This window comes from Suncus etruscus, chromosome 7 (genome assembly GCF_024139225.1).
Source record: "Suncus etruscus isolate mSunEtr1 chromosome 7, mSunEtr1.pri.cur, whole genome shotgun sequence".
In the NCBI taxonomy this organism is placed as follows: domain Eukaryota; kingdom Metazoa; phylum Chordata; class Mammalia; order Eulipotyphla; family Soricidae; genus Suncus; species Suncus etruscus.
The window spans coordinates 57,262,718-57,289,297 of NC_064854.1; the positions used below are offsets into that span (position 1 = coordinate 57,262,718).

Here is a 26,580-nt window from a genome sequence, read left to right on the forward strand (position 1 = left end):
TTGGAGTGTTCCCCCTTGCCCTGAGACCCTACCAGGCATGAATAAAATCCAGAGATACCATATTTACACTTGAATGACCCAATGCTGAACCCCAACAGTACCAATGGGTGGGGTGCTAAGAGCTTCAAATCCAGTGGAAACTCTATCAAAGCTCTTGGAGAATCCAGAAAGAGAAAATGACAACAGACTGCCACCACCTTGTCCCAAAGATAGAGGCAAAGATTTCCAGGTTGGAAGCCAAGCCATAGCATAAGGGAGGGCATTTGACTTGCATGCAGCCAACCCAGGTTCAATCCCATAGGGTCCTTGAGCCTGCCAGGAGTAATTTCTGGGCACAGAACTAGGAATAACCCCTGAACACTGCTGAATGCAGCCTAAGAACCAAAAATAAAAAAAAGGTTTTCAGGTCAACCCATTTCCCCCAACCTTGTCCTGTGACTGGGATGGTTGGGTGGGAGGTTCAATTTCAAGAACCAAATCTGCAGAGTGTTTGGAAAAGGGAGAAAGTGCTAAGTGGAGACACCAGAGTCTGTATGTCTGTGCATACATATAAGCGTATGTGGGCATATGTGCATTTACACAGGAGCATTGTACAAACATAAGTATTAGTTTGTGCACACATGTGTCAGCACGTTTACATGCGCACATATGTAAATGTTGTGTGCCATGCTATATGTGTGTGCTCATGTGTATGTGTATACATGTGTGTTGTATGTCTGTACCTGCATGTTTGCATTGTAAAAGTATATTCACATGCCTATCTGAATATGCATGCATGTGTTGTGTAAATAGGGAGGAAAGGCATTGTCTGTGTGTGAGAGCATGTGTTATGCATGGATGCATATGTGGAAAGGGAGTAGGTCATTATTAGAAGAAACGCCCAACAGTTTTCTAATTCCTTTCATGCCAATTTTGGGCGCATCCACCACGACAAAACGAAAGGACCAGTCCTTTTTCTTGGCAACTAGGACACTGCCTCCAGTGCCTTTTGGATGGTGCATTGAAGAGCACCCAGGAAACCACAGTCAACTGTCGCTGCTCTCTTCAGGGCGCTTTCATAATCAGAGTCATTCATGTTGGAATCTGACCACCAGGGAAGGAAGATCTGGACACACGCAGTCTAAACACGAGAAATAAATATGACAGGCATGAATGCAGCCTCCGGATATCTGTTTAGACAGCTAGCGCCAACAGGAGGAGAAGCCTTTTCCACACCAGCACAGGAGGAAAGTTGCCAAGACGAAGTTTGCAAACATGTCGGACTCTGGACAACATGCATAATCTGAAGGTGCACAGGAGACAGGAAGGGAAAGATGGCATGTGCCAGAAGCACTTGACCAAAGTCAGGAACAAGAGGCCTGTCATCTTTAGGAGGAGAAGCAGCAGAGTTGGAGAGTGCAAGGGTCTTGCTGGGTCTGTCTCCTGCTCAAACCAGAGCTCCACAGTGCCCTAAAGGCTCCCTGGATAGAGTCTGCTGGGTTAAATGTGCTCCTGAGTCTCTCTCTCCCCTGCATGGCAGCTCAGAATGTTGTATGGCCCCTTCATCCTGCCAGGGCCTTGCTCATTGGAGAGAAACTCCTTCCCAAAATACATTCCAGGGCATTCTCCTCCTACACAAAAAAAAACAGGAGGAGGGGTCCTTTCTTTCGGAGCTTCCTTTCTACTGTAGGGATAGTAGAATTAGGACACTAACTTTAAGGGCCACAGAGACAATAATGGGGAAAGTGGTCACATTGGAGGAGAACTGGGTGCTGGAAGGAGGGAAGAATGTGATATGTACCAGAAGCTTTTCGATAGTGCAAACCACAGTGCCTGAAAGGAAAAGGGGAAAGAAGTGTCCACCACAAAGGCAGGCTGGGGGGCAGGCGGGAAACTGGGAATACTGGTGAAGGGATGGGGACCTCATCACTCAATCACAAATAATTTTGTAACTTGGTGATTCATAATGATTCGATACATGAAAAATAAAAAGAAAACAAAAAAAAAAAATCCTGGGGTACCATGGAATCTTTCACTAACCTATCCTGAGTTTGTGCCTTACTGCTTCTGAACCCCCAGGGCCTATAAGGATCTGGGGGTGCCTCCCGAAAGCCAACTCCTGGATCCTGGTTAGATCCAGGGTGTAGACCTTGCTTCTAGACTTGGGGAGTTTGCAAACTACTGTTGCAGGGAGTCTCACTGGTCCCTCAATCCTTACTTAGTGTCTGTACTTGGGCCTTCAGCCTAAGGAACATGTCTCCAGGGACAGAGCACTGTGAGTTCAGCGAAAATTGATAGATGGAGCCTTCGCAGCACAGAAAGTTCAGCTGCCGTGGGAAACCCAGAGTCACCCTCCTGCTTCTGCTACCCCCTTCCTCCTTCGTGTTCAAACACAGAGCTCAGGGCTGAAGACACAATATGGGGGGTGGGGGAAGAACCCCAGTTCCAAGGCTGACATCACATATGTCCCCTAAGCACTTCCAGGAGTGAGCCCTGAGCACCGAGCCAGGAGTAAGTCCTGAGCACTGCTACATATGGCCTCCAACCTCCTCTCCCATTCCCAAAACAGACTATGTATATGCCACCTGAATTCCCGGGAGCAGGCACATATCTACATTTCTCCCTTAGCAAGAAAAACTTTTCCCCCCTTGAACATCCTTGCTTTTCTTATGGAATAAGGATTGGATTTTATTTTTACAAATTGTGTGTGTGTGTGTGTGTGTGTGTGTGTGTTGGAGATCTACCACCCACACACCAGACATGGGATCCATCACTGACCTCTAAGCTCTGCCCTAGCTTTTGCTCTTTGGTCCCCCGTGCATTGGGAAAGAAATCTCAATGAAGGGCTGAAATAATAGATGGCCCCGGTAATTTTTGAGTGGGGACACACCTAGGAGTGCAATGCTCAAGAGTTGCTCCTGGCTCTATGCTCAGAAATGACTCCTGGCAGTGCTCGGCAGACCCTATGGGATGCCGGGGATCGAACCCATGTTGGCTGTGTGCAAGTCTAATGCCCTTTCCACTGTACTATCACTCAGGGTCCCCCAATTCTGGGCATTTTAATGCCCACTTGCAAAGGCAAAAAAATAAATAAATAAGAAGAAAAGAAAAGAAAGCAGGGCACAAAAGAGGCAGGAGGTTAGCCTCCAGAGGCACCTGCAATGCCTCTCCAGACAGGCATTTGGCATCTGTTACCAGTAACATCTGTCCCATCTTGTCTCTGCGTGCTGAGCCTCTAAAGGGCTCCCAGAATTGGACTTGGGAGTAAAAGTAAAGGGCATCCCCGCAGCAGAGCAGTGAAAGGTAGACCCGAACCCAGTCAGCTTGACTCCTGGGCTGCTTCTGCTCCATCGCAGGCCGGGGCAGCGGCCCAGACGCTTTCTGAAAGAAGGTGCGGGGCTCTCCAAAAGCGCAGAAGAGCAGAAAAGGCATGTGAGGCTCCCAAAGGCCAGGCCTGGTGTCCCTGGGGCGTCCCAGTTTCTCTCCCAACCTGTCGTGCGCGTCCCAAGGCAAGCCTGGGACGGAGGCGTGTCCCCGGCCGTCCAGGCACCCACACGTAATGGCGGGGGACGGGCGCGGGGTGGGGACCCGGCGGGAGGAAAGCCGGGGCGTGTGCACCCTAGTGCACGGGCCGGGCCCCGCCAGGCCGACGCAGGAAGTGGAGCGTCTGATACCAACACCAGGGCTGGACCTGGGCGCAGCAGCGAAAGCTCAAAAATGCGGGGCGTCGGCTTGCAGGGGCGCTGGGAAGGCTCAGGGTGCGGCTGCCCGCACGGGCACCAGGTACTCGCCGGTCCCCGCTGAGTGCCCCAACCTGAACCCCGCCTAGGCGCATAGGCGCATTGCGCAGGGCTCCTGGGCCACCCCTCGGGCGGATTACTGGAGACCTAGAAGGCAGAAGGCCCTGGAGGGGACACCGGAAGGTGAGTCACTCTTTTTCCTCTCTCTAAAGACTTTTATAAGTTAGAAAGGAACCCCCAACTCCTGGGGGCCTACTTTTGGGGGTTTACTTCTCTGGGTCACATGGTGGGTCTTTGGGTGGGTGTTAGAGAGGCGCTTTCTTTCCCCAGCTGCCACCTTCCCTCCCCAGGACAGGTATTTGAAAAGCGCAGACAACACGCTTAAGTAACTGGAGAAAAGTTAGACTTAGATCCCACCCCCACTCCCCGAAACAGGCTTAGGGACTTGACACTGGGGTGAGGGTTTTAGATCTTAGAAGTTTCTAAATTATTTGTAGAGGGAGCCCAATTTTCTAAGGGGACTTAGAAACTAGCCTCCAGGAAGACGTGGCCTGGAGCTTTGGTGTGGAATGGAAGCTTTCTGGGCTGCTGGCGGGGGTGGGGGTGAGGGGAGGGGATGGGGAGCCTTTCTTTCCCGCCCACACTCCCCCCTAAAAGTGCCAGATCCCCTCTCCATGAATGGAGGCAATCAAGCCACTCCATCTTTCTCCCCCTACCACCCCCCCCAGCCCCCTCCACACTGCAGAGCAAAAGGTGGGGTGGGAGACGGAAAGAAGAAAAAGTTCACTAGAAACACCGATATTTTGCTTAGTTAGCCTGCGGGGGAAACCGTCTTGCTTAGCCGAAAGGGAAACTAAATCCCAGACTGGTGGGTGGCCCCAATTTCCTGGAGAAAAGAGACTAGTGATTACCTGGACCCCAGACCCCTTCATAGGTGCCTTGTGTCACGCCCCGCCATCCCCCCGCCCCCTACATTCCCCCACCCCTAAAGCACCTGCATTTCTTTTGCTCTGAGTAAGCTTCAAGTTCTCTAGCCCCAGAGTTTTGGTTCTTTGGGGATTCCCGAGCTTCCTGGAAGATTCCAGTTCTTGGCTGCCCCGCTGGCTTTGAAAATACTGAGCATTTGCTCACAGCCTGGTTAGATGGTGCCGAGTCCCCTAGGGACCCCAACCTTCATTCAGTGCTCTGGGTAGGACTGATTGATCACTGATCACTTGGGATCACTAATCACTCGAGCTTCCTGGGTTTGGGTGGAGCTAATTGATCACTGATCACTTGGACTTCCTAGGTCTGGATGGACCTGATTGATTACTGATCGCTCTGGATTCCTAGGCTCTGGGTGGAGCTGATTGATCACTGATCAACCACTTAGGCATTCTGGGTCTGGGTGGAGCTGAATGAACATTGATCAATCAATCACTCAGGCTGAGTGTGGATGGGGATGAGAGATTGATCATTGATCACTAGGGCTTCCTAGCCTCTCCCCACCCCATCCCCCACTTTCAGAACCCTATGACCAGCCAATGTTTCTCTGTGCATGGTCCATATTTAGCCTGTAGAATAGAGAGGATGGCACCTCTGCCCTTTTCCGAAGACTCAGTCCTGGAGAACAATGAGCACCCAAAGTGGGTGGGGCAGAGAGCAAGGAACATCCTTCCCCCGGCAGCATTTACTGCCTGCTGGGCCCGCCTGTGGGGGCCACAGATAAGGAGGTAGTTTCTGCTGGGAAGAGGCCCCACCCGTGATGGGACTGATACAGAAGCAAATCGGGGCTCCCACAGTGCTCTGGAAAGCAGTTTATGCAGAATACTGAACTAAAGGAGACAGAGAGGGGCTGGAGAGTTAGGACAGCAACCAGGATGACATTTGCCTTGCATTCAGAGGACCTGGGTTTGATCTCCATATGGTCGACTGAACACTGCCAGGAGTAATATACTGCTGGGTATGACCCAAAAACTTGAAAAAGAGGAGAGAGGGGTAGAAGAGGTAGTATAGGTGTTAAGGCACTTGCCTCGCTTTGTGTGTGGCTGCCCCATAGGCACCGAGTATGGCTCCCTGAGCACTGCCAGGCATGACCCTAAACCCCCCAAATTACATTTAAACCACCAGGTATGGCCCTCAAACCCCCAAATATTTCTTAATTAAAGGTTGTGGAGAGACTCCCGGTATTATCTGCAGCAGCCAGACCATGGAGGTAACTAACAGTCATGCCCTAATGGGTTAGGAGTCCCTCAAGCTTATCTGCAAAGCTCAGAGCAGGACTTGGGGGGAATATTCCAAGGTGATATTGTCCTGGAAAATGGTGGGAAGTCTTTTTCAATGTGTGTGTTGGGAAAAATAAGGTCAGGTGTGTGTTTGGAGAGAATGAGAGGCCAGGAGGCGGGGAGAAACAAGATGTGGGGATAAGAAAGGACAGAAACCAGAGGACCGGCTGCTACAGGCCAAGAAGAATAGGAAGGATGAACTAGGGATGGGGTGAAGGTGGTCAGAGATGGTGGAGTAGGTGTGCTGTAAAGTTCCCCAAATTGTGATAATCCACAGTAGGGGAACGAGTGGGACTGGGAAATAGATGAGGGTAGGCAGAGGTGATGGGCAATTGAGACACTTCAAGAAGGATGTAACCAGAACAGGTCCAGGGTGAGAAACAGGCTGAGACTGGCCAGGCCTATCGAAGATGGAGGCTTGTCTAACCAAATAGCCCAGATGTTGCCCCTGGCAGCAGCTAAAAAGGCGTCTGGAGCAGCGGCAGGGGTGGGAGGGGACTCTGAAGCTACGTTAATATTTCAGAGTATTGAATGGGTAAAAAGTAGCTCAAGATTTGGGTTTCTAATCCTATAGGAATTTTTAGATGATTCTCTCTTAATACACAAAGACACCTGGCAGGGTGACACTGAGAAACCAGGGACTTTTAAACATCTGGACTAGTGGTATGACACTACCACAAGTATGCCAAATAAAAATGCCTGAACACCCAACAAGCAGATTCCCAGAATTTAACCCCCATGGGGAGAAATGAACCCTCTAGTTCAGCTTGAGGCATCTGGCAATGCATGCCACACAGGCCCTTGGCTGGTCAGAGGCAGAGGAATCCAACTTAAAGATGAGTTTCTAGTGCTCGCTTCCACAGCACATATACTAAAATTGGAATAATACAGAGAAGATTAGCATGACCCCTGTGCAAGGATGACGTGCAAATTCGTGAAGCGTTCCATATTAAAGAAAGAAAAAAAAAAGATGAGTTTCTGGCTAGTCCAGAACCGGGAAGGGTGGCATAGTCAATACCTAGAGTAGGTCTGTGGACAACCTGGTGTGGGAGAAAAGACGCCTTGTTTTTGGACCTACACCTGACCCAGGTCCAAGCCATGTTCTAAACACCTCTCGGGAGATCTTGCTCAAGACCTTGAATTTCTCAGCCTCCCTTAATTCAAGCAGGGATGGTGATGACTCACTAAGGTAACAGTCAGGACTGGCTTGAAAAAGGAACACAAATCATTGGGCCCTCAATAAATGCATTTTAAAAATACCCAACTCTTATTACTAATCTTGTCCTCTCAAAGCTACCAAAATTCAGATGGACTGGGTAGGTGGGAGAAGTTGGGAGCCTGTTTGTTAGCCACTCACCACTTTTTCTGTTGTATAAAAAAAATATTTGTTGTTGTTGTTTTTGGACCACAAATGGCTGCGCTCAGGGCCTACTTCTGGCTCTGAGATCAGGGCTCATTCCTGATGGTGCTTAGGGGATCCTCTGGGGTGCCAGGGATCAAACCCACATCAAACACTGCAAAGCAAGCACCTCCCCGCTTTACTCTCTTCAGCCCCAAGTTGTATGAAACATTTTTTTTCTCTTGGCTTTTGGGCCACACCATTTTGACGCTCAGGGGTTACTCCTGGCTTTGCGCTCAGAAATCACTCCTGGCTTGGGGGACCATATGGGATGCCAGGGAATTGAACCGCAGTCCGTCCTACGCTAGCGCTTGCAAGGCAGACACCTTACCTCTAGAGCCACCTCTTCCATCCCCTGTATGAAACATTTTAAGGCTGCTAATACAGTGTCATTGTCACTTACCCATGACAGGAGTTTATTCTTCTACTTCTCTTTATACCCTCTACTACCAGTGTCAATGCCCATAAAAGTAAACATTGCTTGGATGCCCAGGGGGCTATGTGCTATATGATGAGCTCCTGGGCCTCAGTCATGCTCTGCTTGGGGACACCTGCGGCTCATGAGACTGAAAGTACCATTCAACCTTGGATACGCCACAGCTGTGATCACCTGACTGGGCCCCTTTTCTCAGTTCTCCCTGACATGAGTACATCAATCTGATGTACCCTGAATCTGAGCAGATCCGGGTGGCTTGGTGGGTCTCTTTGGCTTTCCCTGTGCCAGACAGGGCCATTTCCTGGAGTTGGACTGAGAGCCACTTGACTCCTATGCCAGATAAGAGCCCTTGGTGTGAGCAGAGCCCTGGCATGGGTGCACTATCAAGGAAAAAAAGGAAAAACAGAAGCCAATGTGATAGCACAGGGGAAAGGCATTTATTTGCCTTGTATGTGGCTGACCCAGATTCGATCCCTAGCATTCTATAGAGTCCCCCGAGCCCACCAGGAGTGATGTCTGAGTGCAGAGCCAGGAATGCCACTGGGTGTGTTTCCAAAATAAACAAAAAGGAAATGGAAAAACACAGAAAGATAGGCCAGCTCACAACTTCTGTTCACAGATGAACAAACACAGGACCAAATTAGAAAACAGGATCTCTATCTGTGCCCTTCAGGGGTACACAGGCCCCCATGTGGGCTGATTCTTGCCCAAAGCTGACCTCCATGCTGGAAAGTTGGCCCCGACCACTCTTGGCCCTTCCCTTTCTTCGGCCTGTGTCCCTGGATCTTCCTTGGCCTGGGGAGTGTTTGAAAGGACCTTGAGCTTCTTGGCGCCTGGTCAGCCACAGACCAGCCTCTTCCAGTCCAGGTGTACCAGATAAATGACCTATCTTGCGACTAGAAAGGGCCTTGCCAACAATAGGGCTCCAGAGAGGCACCTCAAGGAGGGAAGGAGGGAAGGACGAAGGGAGGACAGAGCGAGAGAGAGAGAAAGAGAGAGAGAGAGAGAGAAGGGAGAGAGAGAGAGAGAAGGGAGAGAAGAGGGAGAGAAAGGGAGGGAGAGAGAAAGAGAGAGCTTTTCTCTCTTAGAGGCCAAAGAAAATTCTACAGCTAGTCCTTTGTAGAACGATTTCCCCAGGGAGGCCAAGCAGCTCGGGTTTCTCACCCAAATCTCCAACACATACTCACATTCACACACACACACACACACACACACACACACACACACACACACACACACACACCTATGCCATTACCTGGGCATGGGACAGGGCACAGCAGAATCTGAGCAGGGGTACTGGGATATCACTGAGTGTAGTCCAAAAGCAAAAAAGAAAAAAAAAAAAATACAAGATAGATGAGATAGGTGAGAGAGAGGTGGGGGTGTGCCACATTCATGGTGATACCAGGGACAGTCCTCAATACTGCTTCCTGCCAGTATGGAGAGAAGTGTGGGAGGCACATGTCATGTCCCCACCTAAGGACAGGCACTGGGGCCACAGGAATGATGATAATGCAGCTGCACAAGTCAGCACAGTCTGCTCTACCCAGCCTGTGACTAAATTTGCATCCTCCTGCTTCAGAGTGGAATGAGAGATGCCCAGGCTGCCATATGCATGGGGCCAAGTGCAGGTTTTCCAAGGCCCAACCAGAGTCACTCACCACCAGACCTGCAGCCCCCCTGATTCTGGCATCCACGTGACTTTACCCCAGGAGCAAAGACAAATACAAAACCATTTCCTTGCCCTCAGTTCTGCTCTGTGCCAGAGGGGGACACGGTCACCACCTACGAAGACTTTGAGGCACTGGGAAGGACAGCCAGGATATCTCCCTAACACCCACCAGCCAGTTGCCAGGTTGCTTTATAGACACATCATTCAGGCTTCTGGCTGTCCAAAGACCATGGCAGACAGAGGGCCTCAGCTCCTCTCACTCCTCTGCCAAGCTTCCACTGCCCTGGAGTTTTAAAAATCCCTCCACTGCCTATAGTGAGCAGAGCAGCCTCTAACCTGGATTCAAAACCCCCAAGCTCAGTTCATGGGGAATCATCTCCCTCTCATCTTCCCATCTAGGCATCCTTGCTGGGAGAGGGAAGAAGCCTATTGGTGCCTTCCACAGGTGCCCTACTTGGAGTCTGAGTCTCCAAATTAGAAACCAGATTCCATCTGATTCTCTTTGGCCTGGCAGCCTTTCCCTGTCCCCACAAAGGACAGCAAGTATGCTAGGACCCTCCCTCGAGTGCTCAAGGACACTGGTGACAGTCCTAGGAGAGAGTGAGGTACCAACTTCCCAAGCTGTCTGTGGAAAGTTCTCATTACTAGTCCAGGATGGGATGAGGAAGACTAGCAGACACGAGAAGAAGCTGGTCTCACGAGCTGGACCACATTTTCCAGAAAAGAAGTTCAGGGCAGATGGATGACAAGAGTTCCCAAACTGACCCTCAACATGTGCTGTGCTGCTCTGAAATCCCTCTGGTGTCACTTTGATTAGATCCACTTGGAGCAAACCTGGCCCCTGCTCTTTCTCATCTTTCCCTTCCCCATCAGATACCAGTTTCATTTGCCAGAATGAACAGCTTTGGCCTGTTGTGCTTGGAGCTAAGTTTCTGTGTTCTGGGATCAGCTATTTCTCCCCCACAAGACAAATTCCTTGACTTCACAGACTAAATCTTCAGTACTATAGGGAAGGGCTCAACAAGTGGTTGGTAGGCTGCCTGCTTCATTCCATTAGGGAAAGTTATAGATATCAGGGAATGTTCTAGAAGAGAGACTGGTCCCTCAAGCACAGAGTAGAGACCTGCTATTGGCTTAGGCAAGGAAAGTCCCAGCAAGGGGTCTTGCTTCCGCTGGAAAAGGTTCCTATAATAGTCACATGTCTCACTCTTGGCAATCATCAGTAGGTTCCACAGAACTGCACATCAGCATCTCCAGCACCAGGCTGGTGATTCATGAAGGCCAAGAGAGCTCAGAAACTGGCAGTGGGAACTACCCAATGGCGAGGAAGGGGTGCTTCTTAAGTGTTAGGTTTTTGTTGTTTTGTTGTTTAAATTAAATATGTAAGGTCCCACCATGATGCAGGCCTTCCTATTCAATATGCTGCCTGCAAGGCCAGGGCTGTCTCCATCACTCTAGCAGTCAGGCCCCTCACTCACTCACTCTGCTCCCTCCCCCTGCTCCCTCCCCACTGCTGCCACAGGCAGCTCTGACCACTCTCCTTCCTCCCAGTACTGCATGGGGACACTTTACCAGTCTCTCCTTTCTCCTCTCCTCAGTTCCACAACTTTTTGGTTCTGCGAGTCAGAACTCTCTTAGGTTATAGTTGCATACTCAGTTGCCTGCTTAAGGAAATAGGCTCTGATGATGGGATAATTGAGGCGGAATTTTGTCTTGGAGGGAATATTGTCACATGCACCCCCTACTGAACTTGCCCTGGTTCAGTTTTGTGGGACTGAATATAGAGGTCAAAAATGCCCAACAACATCCGGGGATCATCCTACTAATGAGGCTCCCAGATTTACAGCTCTGCCCACTTGCACTGTCACTGGGTCAAGATCTGGTGGACTCGGGGGGGGGGGGGGGGGGAATAAGAATATCTCCCAAGGAGCCAGAGCAGTGTTTTGAGCAATAGAGTGTTTGCCTTGCACGCACTAACTTAGAACGAACCACAGTTTGATTTCCAGGCATCCCATATGGTCCCCCAAGTCAGGAGCGATTTCTGAGCACATAGCCAGGAGTAACCCCTGAGCATCACTGGATGTGGCCCAGAAAGAAAAAAAAATAGCTTCCCAGGATCCCTTAAAGCATAAGAAATGGAAACTCATGTGACCCAGTAGTCATTTCTCCAAAGGAGAAGATAAGGCTGACATGGAGCTGGGAGATAGTCTAGCACTTAGTTTGCAAACTAGGCTAGATCCCCAGCATGGGCCCCCATGTTTTGTTGAGTGCAGCCCTGAGGCCTCCCAGCACTTCCTGGGTGGCCCAGATAATCCTTGGCACCATTGGCCTTGATGTCTGAGAAACACCCTGGGTGCCCTGAAACCATTCTGAGACCCCCCCCCAAGGGAAAGCAAAAATACTGATTTGAAAGGACATCGACACCAGTGTTTAGCTCGGCAGAGTCACAAAAGCTCGACCCAGAATTGACCCAAATGCCTGTCAGCAGATGCGCTGCTAGATACAGATTCAGGGAGTGACTTGGCCATTGCAATAGATGAAAATGTGTGGTGGGACCCCGGGGATGAATCTTGGGGTGATTATCCTCACTCCAAGTGAACAAAAGCAAGAAGAGACGATCAACCAGGTGGTTGCACTCGAGCAGAATATCAATCAGTAACGCCAAGGATCCCGCAAATCCCAGCTCAACTGACTTCGAGGCTTAATAGAAACTACAGGAGTTACCAGAGGGAGAAGCGAGGGAAGTCGATATGAGCAGTCAGGTCTTGGGGTATTGAGATGGTCCTAGAGAACATACCAACACACACACACACACACACACACACACACACACACACACACACACACACACACACACACACCGAGAGGCTAAGACTTTTTTTGTTTTGTTTTGGTTTGGTTTTGGTTTTCGGGTCACACCCAGCGGCGCTCAGGGGTTACTCCTGGCTCTACACTCAGAAATCGCTCCTGGCAGGCTCTGGGGACCATATGGGATGCTGGGATTCGAACCACCGTCCTTCTGCATGCAAGACAAATGCCTTACCTCCATGCTATCTCTCCGGCCCCTAAGCCTCCATTTTAAACCAATGATATGTCCAAAAAAAAACAATGGAAGTTGGAGAGAGAACAGCAGGGAGGGTGCGTGCCTTGCATGTGGTCAACCCAGGTTCAATCACCGGCATCCCATAGGGTCCCCGAGAACCATTAGGAGTTACTCCTGAATGCAGATCTAGAAGTAAGTCTTGAGTACCACTGGGTATGGTTCAAAAACATAAAAAAAAATGTTTTCAATTAAATGCTCTTCGGATTAGAGCCCATCCATCCATCCACCCTCTCTCTTTTCATGCGCCCTACACACACTCCAGTGATCACATAGCAGACCCTGAGCTGACACTTCTTGGAAGGAAAATCTAAGTGGGACTCAGGAATGAGCATCCTAAATGGTCTATTTGATGGGTGCAAATAATTATGGGGCTGCCAGCCTGATCCTGTCCCAGGAATGTGCCGGCAGCACATCTTTTTTAGGGTGACTCAGTCAAAGCACCAAGGGGTGCAGAGATCACTTTCCAACAGTCCCGTTCTCACCACCAGGGGTATGGAAGGCACCGCCCAGCAGGGCCCATCCCTGGATTCACCCACAGCAGCTCTGCCCAGTGGTTGTGGCCTCCTGGCAGAGAGGGTGGAATGTGGCTGTCAGCTCACTGGGCTGGGCAGAGAGAGGGCAGGCGTGCTCAGCCAGGCCTCTGAAACCAGTCAGGTGTGAGCTGCAGAGTAGGCGGCAAAGAGGGAAGCTCAGTCTACCGGACTAGCAGCGGAAAGATCTGTCTGTCTGGGTGTTAAGTTCACCCCAAGTGTTTCTGGCCACTTGGGTGCTTGCAGTTTTCTGGGTGTTGCAGTAGAATCCCAGACCAGTCCAGTCACATCTTGGTCTGCTTTGGAAAGTGCATTTCTAGGTTCAAACCTTCTCAGGGGCAAAGTGCTGCCTGCTGTCACCTTTGTAGACACTTCTTTAGAAACTCTCCCAACCACTTGAGGGGGAGACCCATGGAAAGCCTTCCCGGCAAGAATTCCCGAATCATACATGGGGTGGAGGGGCAGGATCTGCTATCTCCTACCAGTCATCTCTTGTAGTGGCTCTAAGAATAAGTCACAAATCCCACTAATGAGAAAACCCAGCAAAAGCCAACCCAGGCAGGTGGGGAGGGTTGTCTGGAGTTTTCGTGAGAGCTGCCTGCCTGCCCCACATTGGGGATTACAGGGTACAACCCAGTCTCTGGCTTATGCCTCAGGGCCATTACCAACACCCTCTGTGCTATTCCTTAGCTCCCTCGGGTCATGCTGGAACTTCAGCATAACTTTGACCCAACAGCCTTCACCCACCCCTCACTTTATATATCTATTGATCCTGCCATGCTTGACTTGTGGGCTGGAAGTGAGAGGTCATTCTCAGGAAACACCAGCTCCTTTGCACCATCCCCCTTCTGAGGTGGGCAGCTGCAGCCCTGAGCCTGGTGACTGGAATATTCTGCACTGTGCATTCCTCAGGGGCGAGTTATGATAAGAATGAGGCTGTTCTGCTCACTCCCTCTCTGAGTTTTACATTAAGGGCTAGTGGGCTACTGCCAGGCTGCAATGGGCTTTTAATTGACAAGCACTCTGGTTAGCACCAAATGCAGGGAGGCAGCAGGAAGGCATGGCTGGCCTGAGCTGAGCCTAGGAGTCACGGGCTAGTGTCTTCTTGCTACCCTATTAAGTTTTCCTCTGTTCCAGCCTCTAAGCTTTTCTCTCTCTCTCTCTCTCTCTCTCTCTCTCTCTCTCTCTCTCTCTCTCTCTCTCTCTCTCTCTCTCTCTCTCTCTCTCTCTCTCTCTCTCTCTCTCTCTCTCTCTCTCTCTCTCTCTCTCTCTCTCTCTCTCTCTCTCTCTGCCAGCCCACTGGAAAATAACAAAATAACTTGCTGATGACTGCAAAATGCCCTCTTCCATCCAGTGTGAGAAGTTTGTGCCACAGTAAGATCTGTTTTCTTCATTTCCACCTGAGCAACACAGAGCACTCAGTTGTCCTCTTGCCTTGAGCCCGCTCAGAAGAGGTTCAAGGGAAAGATGATTTCAAGGCCAGGTATTAGTGAGTACCCATAAAGGCTTCCCTTGATGCAGGGGTCACCACCCAGTCTCAACGGCCAGCAGCCAGATCTGGGAATGACCTCATACTTGCCAGAGAAAGAAAACCTTTTCCAGGTTCTCTACGCCCTAACCCGAGCTGATTGTGTCTCTCTGTGGCCATAGCAACAGGTGCTCTGAGCGCCAGACCAGGATGTGGTCGGCGCATGTGGAGACACACATGCATGGCCAACAGCAGCAGCAAAGAATAGTGCCACTGTGTGCTAATATGTGCTAATATGTTCCCCAGGTTGGTGGCTGTGATTCATACAGAAAGGGGGAGAGGGTGGTGTCCTTGAGACAAGTTCAGTAGCTCTCAGTCAGCTCTTTCACCACTAATATCTCCACTTTGTATTTAGAAAAACTTTTTTTTTGGTTTGGGGCTACACCCAGAGGTGCTCAGGGCTTACTCCTGGCTCTGCACTCAGGAATTACTCATGATGGTGTTTCGAGACCTTATGGAATGCCGGGGATCAAACCCAGTCAGACACATGCAATATGAACATTGTCCCTGTTGTCGTTGATTACTCCAGACCTCAATCTGGCTTTTTGTTTGTTTTGTTTTGAGACCACATCCAGTGGCACTTAGGACTTACTCCTGGCTGTGCACTCAGGGATCACTTCTGGCAGGCTCCAGGGATCCTATAGGATGTCAGAGGTCAAACCCAGGTTAGCTGCATTCAAGGCAAACGCCCTCCCTGTTGTGCTATCACTATGGCCCCCAACCTGACATTTTAGATAGCAAGTTTTCCCTTCTCAGAATTTTTCCCTATGCCTCATTTATTCTTCCCCAAAATCCCAAGGAAATCTAGCACTAATAACAAACAGCCTTGCTTCTCAGAGGAAGATCCAAGAGCCTAACTGAACTGGCTGCCCAATGCTAGGACAATGGGAATCCCAAGTCAGAGTTTGCTGATCTCTCCAGGGCGCTCTGCCAGCCTTCCATGCCATCCCGAGACATCAGCATCCAGGCCAATTCTTCCCTCTCCTTCTCATTTGTAGAATCTGCCCAAAAGAACAGGGTCATCACCACAGATCATTGTGACCACTGGATTGTTGGGTTTGGTTCTGCTTGACTCGAGCCCCTGGACTTAGAAGGTCATGTCAAGAGCAGGCAAGATCAACCCTACCTCAGATATGTAGGTGGTTAAGGGTCTACAAGCTTAAAGTGCTCCTAGGACCTCACAGGTGACTAAAAGGAGGAAAGGGCAAAGTAGGTGATGTGGGAATCAGAGTGTGGGGTGGGAGTGTTCGGGGAGGGAAGGAGGTGCAGGTTCTTTTCAAAACCCCAACAAATTCTCACAGTTATGGAAGAAGTTCAGTGAGCTTTCAGCCCAAGCCCAAAGGGTAGATCAAGATTGAGAATTTTATAATGAAGGAAGAAAAACAAACAACAGATCAAACAGGATCAGGGAGCAGAGAGATAGATAGTCTAGGGGTTAAGGCATGTGGGTAGACTCTGGTTCGAATTCTACAGGAGCTAATCCTCTGAGCATAGAGCTAAGAAAGGCCCCTGAACACCACTGGCTCTGATCCCCAAACATTCCCCTCTGCAAAAACAGAATCAAATAGAATCCAATGCTTTTGGGCTGGAGATCACATTAGAATTGCTTCTAAGTCTCCACAAGAATTTGAGGCCTTCCGATCCCTAACACTCAACGGCAGGAGATCATGTAACATGTTTCTCCCTTTGGGGTATGTCCTGTGAAAGGATGGGTTTCCCATCACCAGAGATGAGTTCCTGGCTCAGGAGTGTCTGTCCTCCCAGGCTCAAGACAGACACTCCAGTGTCTGATGGAGGAGAACACCTGGATCTTGCCTTCTCTTTGGTGTTGAGGGTCTTGGGTCAGTTTCTCTATGGGAGTCTCAGTGGCCTCATCTGGGAAATGGGGACATTTCCACTGCAGCGTGTCTGGAAACATCTGTCCACACCAGTACACAATTAGTGGCTGATTCATAGAACTGACTGGAAACGGGTGCCCAAGAAAGGGGAGCGAGGAGACATTTGGGCAACCCTGTGCTGAGATTTTGGCCTCCCTAAAGAGCACTGTCCCATGAGGTCAGGTAAAGAGCCTGATAACCGAAATGAAAGAAGAAATCCAGTCATGATGGGCCCCCGAGGCCCTCTGAAAAGGGGAGTATTGAGGTCAGGAGAGTAGAGAGTGAGCCGGGAAAGAGAGAAGAGAGGTAGGTGGTTTTGGATTCATGCAAAGAAAGCAAAGCATGGTTGAATGGTTTGGGGAAAGACAGGCCAAACACAGCATAGAACAAAATGATTCTTTGACATGTTTCCAACCTTCACACACTATGAACAGACTGTTGGTATATTAGCTCACACAATCCTCTCTCCTGTATCCCTCTTAGCAGAACCCCTGTTCCTGTATTCATTCATTCCTCTCAGACTTGCCTCCACACATTTGAGACAAAGCAAGGAGGCTCAGTTCATAGAGAAAAGCCCCCCTCCCCAGCACTGAAATGTGTCCTTAAGTGTCTCCAGAAGAGAACCCCAACCTCAGAGCATCCAGACTCTGCACTAGATTAGGGCAGATAGAGGACCCAGTTCTTTATTATTTTTATTTGGGGGTTGGGTTTTTGGGTCACACCTGGTGGCACTCAGGGATTACTCATGGCTCTGTGCTTAGAAATCGCTCCTGGTAGGCTTGAGGGATGCCAAGAATCGAAAACCGAGGTTGTTCCAGGGCTGGCCACATGCAAGGCAAATGCCCTAGCACTGTGCTATCACTCTGGCCCCATATTATTATTATTATTAATTTATTAAAATTTATTTTTTAAACTTTATTTTATTGATTTATTAACATTTATTTTTTATTTATTTATTTATTTTGGGTTTTGGGTCACACCCGGTGGTGCTCAGGGGCTACTCCTGGCTGTCTCCTCAGAAATAGCTCCTGGCAGGCACGGAAGACCATATGGGACACCGGGATTCGAACCAACCACCTTTGGTCCTGGATCGGCTGCTTGCAAGGCAAGCGCCACTGTGCTATCTCTCCGGGCCCGGATAGATTTTTTTTAACATTTATTATTTTTTAAACTTTATTTAATTAATTAGTTTTCAGGCTACACCCAGTGGTACTCAGGGGTCACTCCTGAATCTGCACTCAGAAATCACCCCTGGCAAGTTGGAGGGCCATATGGGATGCCAGGAATCAAACCGGGTCCCTCCCGGGTTGGCCACATACAAGGCAAATGCCCTATCTTTCCAGCCCCTATTAATTTTATTTTATTGAAACTTCATTATTTATTGATCTACAAAGTCCTTCATTAAATTTCAGATATACATCAGTGTCAACTTCTCTCTACCAATGAACCCAGAGTGCCTCCTATACCACCCCGCTTTGCCTCCTGGCTTGCCAGAATAAGATTCCCAATTTAAGTTTAGATTGTTAAAGTTTAGGTCTCTTGATTCTACTGTCATTGTCTTTGGCTTGAATATTTAGTTCTGTCCTTATTTCTTCTCTACCAATGCATCTGAGACCACTTGGCCCCTGGCCCTCAGCCTTTCCTTTTTTCCTTTCTGCTAAGTTTTATAGAAAAATGCCGAAATATGTGGTAAAACAAAGTAATTCAAGACTCTATGAAAAAAGATGGGAGCCCCTATTTGAAAGATAAGAAATAAGAAAATAAAAGGGTATTTATTATGGGGGCAGGTTTTTTTTTTTTGTTTTTGTTTTTGGTTTGTTTTGTTGCATAGGTGCAGCAAAAATTGGGGAAAATAGAAAGGAAAAACCTTTGTCCTAAGAACAGGGATATCCTACCCATGAAGCATCTTGCATTAAGACAATTAGAGTTTCTGAGCATACTAAGTTGTCTAATCACAAACTCTTTCTTTGTTGTCCTAGTAAAAGTTCTTCTCAATCACAGTTTGGTTTCTATAGTTAGAGATCGTGTATTTTGCATAGATCTTATATCAAAGTCATGGTGTCATGGAGCATTTTCTGGTTTCATCTCATTGTTAGGAGGCAGTGCAGGGAACCCTGGCCAGAAAGCAAATTGTTGATATTTCCAAGTTGTCAGGATGTCATATGAACCCACAGTGGAGCAAGTCAGTGCCAGGGCAGTATTAGGGCTTCCTCAAAAGAAGTCCCAATTCCTGGTGCTGGTGCAGAAAATCATTCCAGTTCCATAGATGGGATCCAAGGTTCAGGGATGAATGGCCATTGTCCAATCATCCAAAGCCTAAGCCAAGTCACTATGACAAATGTGTAGGGTGAAAGACCCCACTGCAATATAAAATTTATGAGTTCCTATCCCTATTAGATAAGAACTTATTTCCATACATAAAATCTCCCCCACTTTAATGCATTATGCAAATAGGAGCAATGCCACATGATACTACTGGTGCATATAGGAGTAAAAATAACAAGCTAAATAATCGCTGTAACCTGGTTCTAACATAAACTCAGAACCCAAGAGAAACTTATCTACTAGAATTTCCTATTAAACATATCCAAAAAACGGAATGGGGAAAAATACCTTTACATAAGGAAATAGACAATAAGAATTACACCTATTAAGGAAATGCACCTAAAAAATATAAAAATATATATACATATCCTCTTTAAGTCATTTGAAATAGCCTGGAGGGATAAAATTCAGAGCACAGCTTCAGCCTGTGACATAGAATCTGGTTTTTGAACCCAAGTGTTTAGGGGAAAGAAAGCTTGGGAAATGTCCAGATGCTAGCAGGGAGAGTAAATAGCAAGTTCCAGTGACTTGCTACCTCAATTGACATTATTTAGTCATATTTGGCCTGGATGGTCATTTCCAGAAGCCAGAGCAGTGCATTATTTTAAAGAAAGTTTTAGCTTTATTTATTTTAGTTTGGGGGCCACAACCAGTGGTGTTCAGATGTGCAAAGCAAACATCCTCCCCACTGTGCTCTTGTTCCAGCCCCATTGGTGCTTTTCTGAGGATCTACTGCAACTAAAGTTCTTTGAGAAATACTGATCATTCTTGGGACTTGGACCTCATGGAGAGAGCTGGAATTAGAGATGAGGGAGAAAGAAGAATAAGGGAGGGTGAAAAATCAGTGAGGGAACCAGGGCTTCCCAGAACCATGCCTGAAAAAGTCCCAAACGAAGCCCCTTTTAAGCACTTTCCATGCTTCTGAAGCCATCTCTAAGTATTTTTCCTGCCATTGTGGAGCAATGGGGGCTGGGGGGTATCTTTGATTGCTCCCCCAGTACCTAGTGTGACTTAATTAATACTTGATTGATTGCAAGATTGAGTCGCTTGAACCAGGAGTGCAGCAGAGCTTTTTAATTTTCTCAGCTGCCGAACCTGAAATAGAGCGTAGCATCATTAGCACAGCTCCCTGGTTATCTGGGAGCCCTGTACAATGAGCCCCTTGTCACTGGGCGCAAGGAAGGTGGTGATTACACAGACTACAATAAATCCCTCCCCTACCCCCCACACTTCCATGCCTGCTGCTTTCTGTGACATGGAGGGGCCTTTCTGGATGCTTAATTCCTACCACACATGTACCTGGCTGCATCTGGCTGTTTGGGAGGGATCACCTTGGGTACACATTTTCCCTAGTGGTTGGGGTTAGCCAACAGTTTTTTTCCTCTTCTACCTCTCCAGAATTCTAGCATCAACTGGCAATTCCTGGCCAATTCTAGAGCAGGCAGTCAGGCTAGGCCAGGCCCGACTCAATCCAGCACAGAAACTGGAAGTAACCCAGTTACTTTGGGTTTGGGCTGGGCATGCCCAAAGGGTATTGGCTTGATTTCTGAGTATGAGCCTCTCCCAATGACCCTCTGGGAAGGAGCCAGTGAGATGACAAGAGAGAGCTGTGCCTTGAAGCTGAGCCTTGAGGGGATGAAGGATTCATTCATGCTCATGCCTAAGGGCAGGTGTACCCTGGGGACAATCAGGACTTGAAGGAAGTGGGGGGTGATCAGTCCAAAACAGGTGTGGGGTGGTCAGATGCATGAGGTGCAGGTTTGGTAGGAGACTGAAGAAGCAGAGCCCATGGGGCCAGAGCACAGCTAGGAGAGCACTGGCCTTGTATGCAGCCAATCCAAGTTTGGTCCCCACCATCCCATAGAGTCCCCTGAGCATCACCAGGAGTAATTTCTTAGAACAGAGCCAGGGGTAATCCCTAAACACTTCCAAGTGTGGCCTGAAAATGAAAAAAACAAAAACAAAAAAAAAACAAAAAAAAGTAGCCTAGGGTTCAGGACAGCATCAGTGGGTACCTGGAAATGATAAGGAGTGGGGTTTTGAGGACTTTAACATGCTCCGTCTGCTGTGGATGGAATAAACTCCAGGGAAGGAAGAGGACAGAGACAGTGGTGGAGGGTTTGCCCAAGCTGAATCCATGTGGGAGCTACTGGGTGGGACTCTGTGGGCCTTCCAACACCGCTGGGCCCTGGCAAAACTGATAAGCCAGACCTGAGAACTAAGCCACAGGCACCCCTGGCCAAGAATGGCCGTGAGTGGGCACTGGCTTCACACTCATATCTGGAGCAATTCAAGGGTGGGGCCAGATACCAGCCCCACCAACCTGGCATTCTGCAAGATCTGGGCCCCTGAAGTTCAGAACACAACTTCCTCCTGGGCCTCACTAGAGCAGATAAGCAAGTCCCACAAGTCCAGCTTCCTCCTGCCCCCGCCATACTCATGCCAGGGTCTGGGCTGCCCATGCATGTGGCATTGGTGCAACCAGGGCAAGATACACAAAGCAGGCTGTTTTGAGCAAGTAGGGTAAACAGGGCAGAACCAGGTATCCAAAACCCCCAGGAGAGGGCATGGAGTGAGACAGAGATGGTTGGACTCCTAGTGCCAAGCACAATGAGCTGTGCCAGACCCCAGAGCCTGAAGAGGCAAGCACTTGTCCAGGTGCTTCAGGCTAGGCACTTCCCCAGTACAGGCCCAGGGACACAACACACCCCAGTATGATGTTTCTCTGGGAGTACTGGGACTCCTCATCCCCTTCAAGCTCCCCTTCCCTCCCACACTAAGTTTTTTATTTGGTTTTTCTTTTTCTTTTCTTTTTTTTTTTGGTTTGGTTTTTTTTTTTTTTTTGGTTTTTGGGCCACACCTGGTGATGCTCAGGGGTTACTCCTGGCTATGCGCTCAGAAGTCCCTCCTGGCTTGGGGGACCATATGGGATGCCTGGGGATCGAACCGCGGTCCCTCCAAGGCTAGCGCAGGCAAGGCAGGCACCTTACCTCTAGCGCCACCACCCAGCCCCTGTTTTTTTTTTTTTTTTTTTTTTTTTAGAAAACTCCACTGCAAGTCATAACACAACGGGGAGAGCATTTGCCTTGCATGCAGCCGATCCAGGTTCACTCTCCAGAATCCCTTATGGTCCCCTGAGACTGCCAGGAATAATTTCTGAGTGCAGAACCAAGTTACTCCTGAGCACAGCTAGATGTGGACCAAAAAATAACAGAAAAGGCAAACTCCATGCCACAGAGCCCATTGTGGTACCCTGGGGTTCTCAAAGCATAGCCAGCCATTCCCCTACCTCAGTCACCTAAGTCAGCCCTAATATTGCCCATCTAGGCCCTTTCCAGAAGCAGTGAACATAGCAGTGAATGCAACTGTTGGTCCTTAGTCAAACCCAGTACATGATTTATCAGCCTTTCTAAACTCTGGAGTGGGGGTGTTGGGAGGGTCAGTTCTGGGGAGATAAGTCATAAGTACACTTGAACCTAAACTCCGGGATGTAGGGCCAGAGGCACCCCACCTGCCACTGGACTCTGGTGCTGGCGGAAAACTATGTCAAGTGCAAATATTTGCTCTAAACCACTAATGTGTGTCCAGATGCTGCAGACCCTTAGCAAGGCTGAGCTGTTGGCAGTCCAGACCCACAGGGGGCTTCCCCTGCTGTTCTTACCCAGGGGCGTTTCTCACTGTGACTGCCCGAGATTGACACACACACACCTCACACACAAAGAGACCAGCACAAAATGGGGAGAAGTAGGTGGGAAGGAACTTTGCTGACGCTCAGCCTCTCTGGGGAGTTCCAGAAGGTCATCCTAAACCCAAGGTCACACCCAGCTTCATTCGAGTAGCTCTGCATTCTGGGGGTACACCAGACTGTTCTGTAGGGGCCCCAGGGTTCAATGTCAGCCAGGTACCACTAGAAGGTTCCCAAGTGGCCCCTTCACCACCTCAAAGTCTGGAAAGATCAGCCATAGCCCTACTTGAAGTTTCACTCTCTATCTTTAAATGGGCTATAAGGCAGAAGGCCAGAGGGAATCCTCTGTTCTCGGGAAACCCCATGTTTACTATACCTTATTCCACAGTTTATTATAGTTTCTAGGATGGATCCAACATGATGCTAAGTTCTTCTTTAGGGATGAGGGTGTTGTGGCAGTGTGGGGGGAGGGGCACCCAGATTCTGTGCCCTCATACAGTGCCAGGGATAAAACTGGGCTCACTCAAGTCAGGGGCCTAAACCTTAACCACTATATATCTTCCCAGATCTCAAACTTCTTTTCATCCTCACAGCATCTTTTTGTGGGAACCTCATGGGGTGCATTTTGTGATGGGCAGGCAAATCTGCCCTGGTCAGGAAACCCAATATGGCCCCCAACACAATTCCTAGTTCTCTGTTCTCATCCAGGTCTCATAACTGACCCAGAGGAATTGGTTGGGAGGAAGAACATGCAAATGAATGATTGACATTCTCCCCACCTAGTTACCACAGAACTGGTTTCAAGGAAACTGCAAGTAAGTTCATTTCTCTTTCCTCACTGCACCCTGATGGCCACACATCAACCCTCTAAGCAGGCTGGCACCTATGGCTGGTTGTCAGGACCAGAAGAATTATTTTCAAACTGTGTCAATAAATACTCAAGAACCAAGGAGAGACCTCCTGAAGTGTGGGTCCATGGGGCCCAGGAGAGAGTTCTGAGGCCACATTCCAGATACACACACACAGGGGTGCAATGAGATTCCCAGAATTGCATGGCCCCCTGAGCTCTACTAGGTGAAGTCCTGGAGACCCAAGGCAGAACAGGGAGCTTTCCAATCCTATAACAAATAATGCCATAATCAGAATCAGTACTCCCAAAATGTGCCTTCTTTTACAAAGCTCTTAACTTTTCATTCATACCACCAAGGAGATATTTTATTGTTTCCTAGACATGCTAATAACATCAAGCTCATAAATACTAATGAAACACTATAGATTAGCAGAGCTCAGCAAGTAACCTGGGGGCCTAGAAGAGAATTCTTAGATTAAAAAATAATAAAGAGTACCTTTTAATCGAATTTTCCCCAGACTGGGTTCCCCAAATGTTAATGAATCCTTTCTTTGGCTCTATGGCAAGCAGGTTTCAATAAGTACCTTCAGGAATCCCGAAGTGAATTATTGACTTAGCTTTAGCTGAAAAAAGAAATCTATTTATTCACAGGCTATTTGAGATGCCATGGGGCTGGACAAATTTGAGAAGAGGTTAAGGGGAGGCACAGGAGGGCCCCAGGATATTAAGATAAACCCCTAATTCAAAGGCACAAGTCCATTCCAGCCAACGCAGCAATGCAAGTTGGAACTGCCTTGTTATATATTTGTTCTGTATGATCTGAGGCCCTCAATAGTGATAGCAGCCCAAAAGGCTGGAAGTTCTGTTGAGATCAGAAATGAGATCTTTGTTCTTTCCTAGTGCATCTTCACAGTTAATGTGGAAGGCCATGGTTATCAGGAACTTGGTGGATACTTCTTAACTAGACAAGATCTTTTCCCAGAGCTTTGCAGACCTTGTTCGTACTCCCAATTTTTCCAACCCCCAAAGTCAGCTCTGATGGCTCAAGTGAAATACACCCAAGAAACCTTCCTCCCTAAACTCACAACTTCCATTCTTCCCCTCTGCCACCCTGAGCCCCAGGCTCAACTGAAGGCTGTACCAATATTCTAGAAGTTTCTATGCTAGGATGCCTAAAGGCCTTTCTCATCCATGTTTCTGGGTCAAGATCTTACTCATCTTTTGTGAAAAGTGCTGGAATCTTCTCCTTCCTCTCCCTGGCTGAGTCCAAGAGGTCCCCCCACCCACCCAAATCCTGCATGTACTTAGAGACCCACCTGGCCCAGGCGTGGAAGAGTTTGTCCACCAACAGGCTGGGGATAAATTTGAATCCCAGAGTTATAGGACCAGGAGCTTCTGATCCCCAGAATGTTGATAGGATCATACTGGAGCAGATCACCTCAATAGAACACAAGAGATAGAGTGAGACACACTGGACCCAGTGTATCTTGAGTCTGAGTAAAGGTTCTGAGAGAAAGGAGAGAAGTCTGGATTGCAGGTGGTGAGCAGCCATAACCAGGGCTCACAGGGACACTACCATGGGCTCTCTTGAGCATTCCTATGGGTGGACTGTGGGCAGCACCATGGGTAAGAAGCCTCAAGGCCCTTGAAGCAGTTCAGATAGACCCTCCCTAACTCCTCCTACTTCTCCTCTTTTCTGTGTGCTGAGTATGAGGTAGGGCCGCCATCTGCTTTCCGGAAAGTTTCACTGGGCCTGGACGAGGTATATAAAATTGAGCATTGGTAGCACTGGTGAAGTAGCCAACAATGGGGATAAATCTCTCTGCAGACTCTTCTGACCACAAAGCAAAATAAAATGTTTCAATCCATCTGAGGGAACAGCCAAGTCCAATCAGCATCAGGGACCCATAGGCTCCTTGCCAGAAATGGGTTAATTGTGCAGAGGGGCACAGGAGAAGCCCAGAAAGTGGGACTGACTCTGCCACAAGAGTCAGCAGGGCCAGTGGGGTCACCCCCATCAGTACAGTTGGCCAGATGGGAGCCAAGTCTTAACTCCATAAGGCTGCAGTGAAGACAGGGTAAGTTCAGAAAGCACATCTGTTTCCCTAGATCAAGCCTTGCCTCCAAGTCTTATCGGTGAAGGAGACCCAATCTAAGATTCCCTTCCAAAGGTGGGGCTCAGAATAGGATAGGGGAATCCATCCAGGTACCCTCCCATCCCAGTCTCCACCTTCCAACTCTGAGACTCCTTTCCCAGTGCAAAAAAGAGGAGCAGACGGGATAGATGCTGGCAATGATGGGTAGGGGACAGGAAGCAGAGAGGAGGCTAATGAGAGGGACAGAAACTGGCAGAATAGAACTGGTGCCTTGTTCCCCACCTTCAACTCATCTTCAGGCCCCAGGATGTGAGGAGGGTGGAAGCAGAGAGAGCTTGATGGACAGGAAGGCTGGCAGGAGGAGGGCAGATGAGAATCGAGGTGTCATGGTGCCTTGGGCAAGCCCCATGTGCCCTCCAGCCAGCAGCAAGACTCAGACATCTTCTGGCTCTAATGAGGGTTGAAAATGGCAAGTCAAGTACATAGAAGGTCAAGCAGGACTGTCCTGTGGGCCCTGTGAAAAGAGAGAAGCAAGGGACAGAGATACCTGTGTGGAGGGTGTAGGCCCCCACAAACAGGACCCTTTTTGCACATAAGACATCCAGTCCCCCCACCCCACCCCATGCCATCTGCCTAGCCGCTAAGTACTAGCTCTAATACACAATTAATTATGACTTCTTTTGTCAGCCTAAGTTGATACTGAGGGACTGAATGCAGATTTCTAGAAAGATCATTTCTGAGGGGACCCAAGTGATAGAATAGCAGAGAGGAAGATTGCTTGGCATGGCACCAACTTGAGTTCCATCTTTGTACCTCATGTGGACCCCAATCAATCTCTGCCAGGAGTGATCCCTGAGCACAGAGTCAGGAACAGCCTTGAACACTAGCCCCCAAATAAAACAAGCCCATTTCCAGGATAGCCTAAAAATCCTTCACTCCTGCTCCTCTCTGAAGTCTCAAATCTAGAATTAATTTCTGAGCTCTAGGTGCCCCTCCACCACCTTTCTCCTGAACCAGCTCTGTTTTGCTCCACCAGGTGCTTGTAGGGGCGTGCTCAGACCTGACACAGAAAGAAAAGGAGCCAAAGCAGGTGTGC

General features: G+C 48.8%; 1 long non-coding RNA gene and 1 other non-coding gene across 2 annotated transcripts; both read left to right on the forward strand.

Moving 5' to 3' along the window:
- The first annotated feature begins 3,682 nt into the window (after nt 1–3,682).
- On the forward strand, nt 3,683–26,577 carry LOC126013558 (uncharacterized). Its single transcript, XR_007497535.1, has 3 exons — nt 3,683–3,902; nt 23,247–23,353; nt 26,521–26,577. It is a non-coding gene; the product is annotated as an uncharacterized LOC126013558 (long non-coding RNA).
- On the forward strand, nt 6,831–6,937 carry LOC126015211 (U6 spliceosomal RNA). Its single transcript, XR_007498099.1, has one exon. It is a non-coding gene; the product is annotated as a U6 spliceosomal RNA (small nuclear RNA).
- Nucleotides 26,578–26,580: the final 3 nt, after the last annotated feature.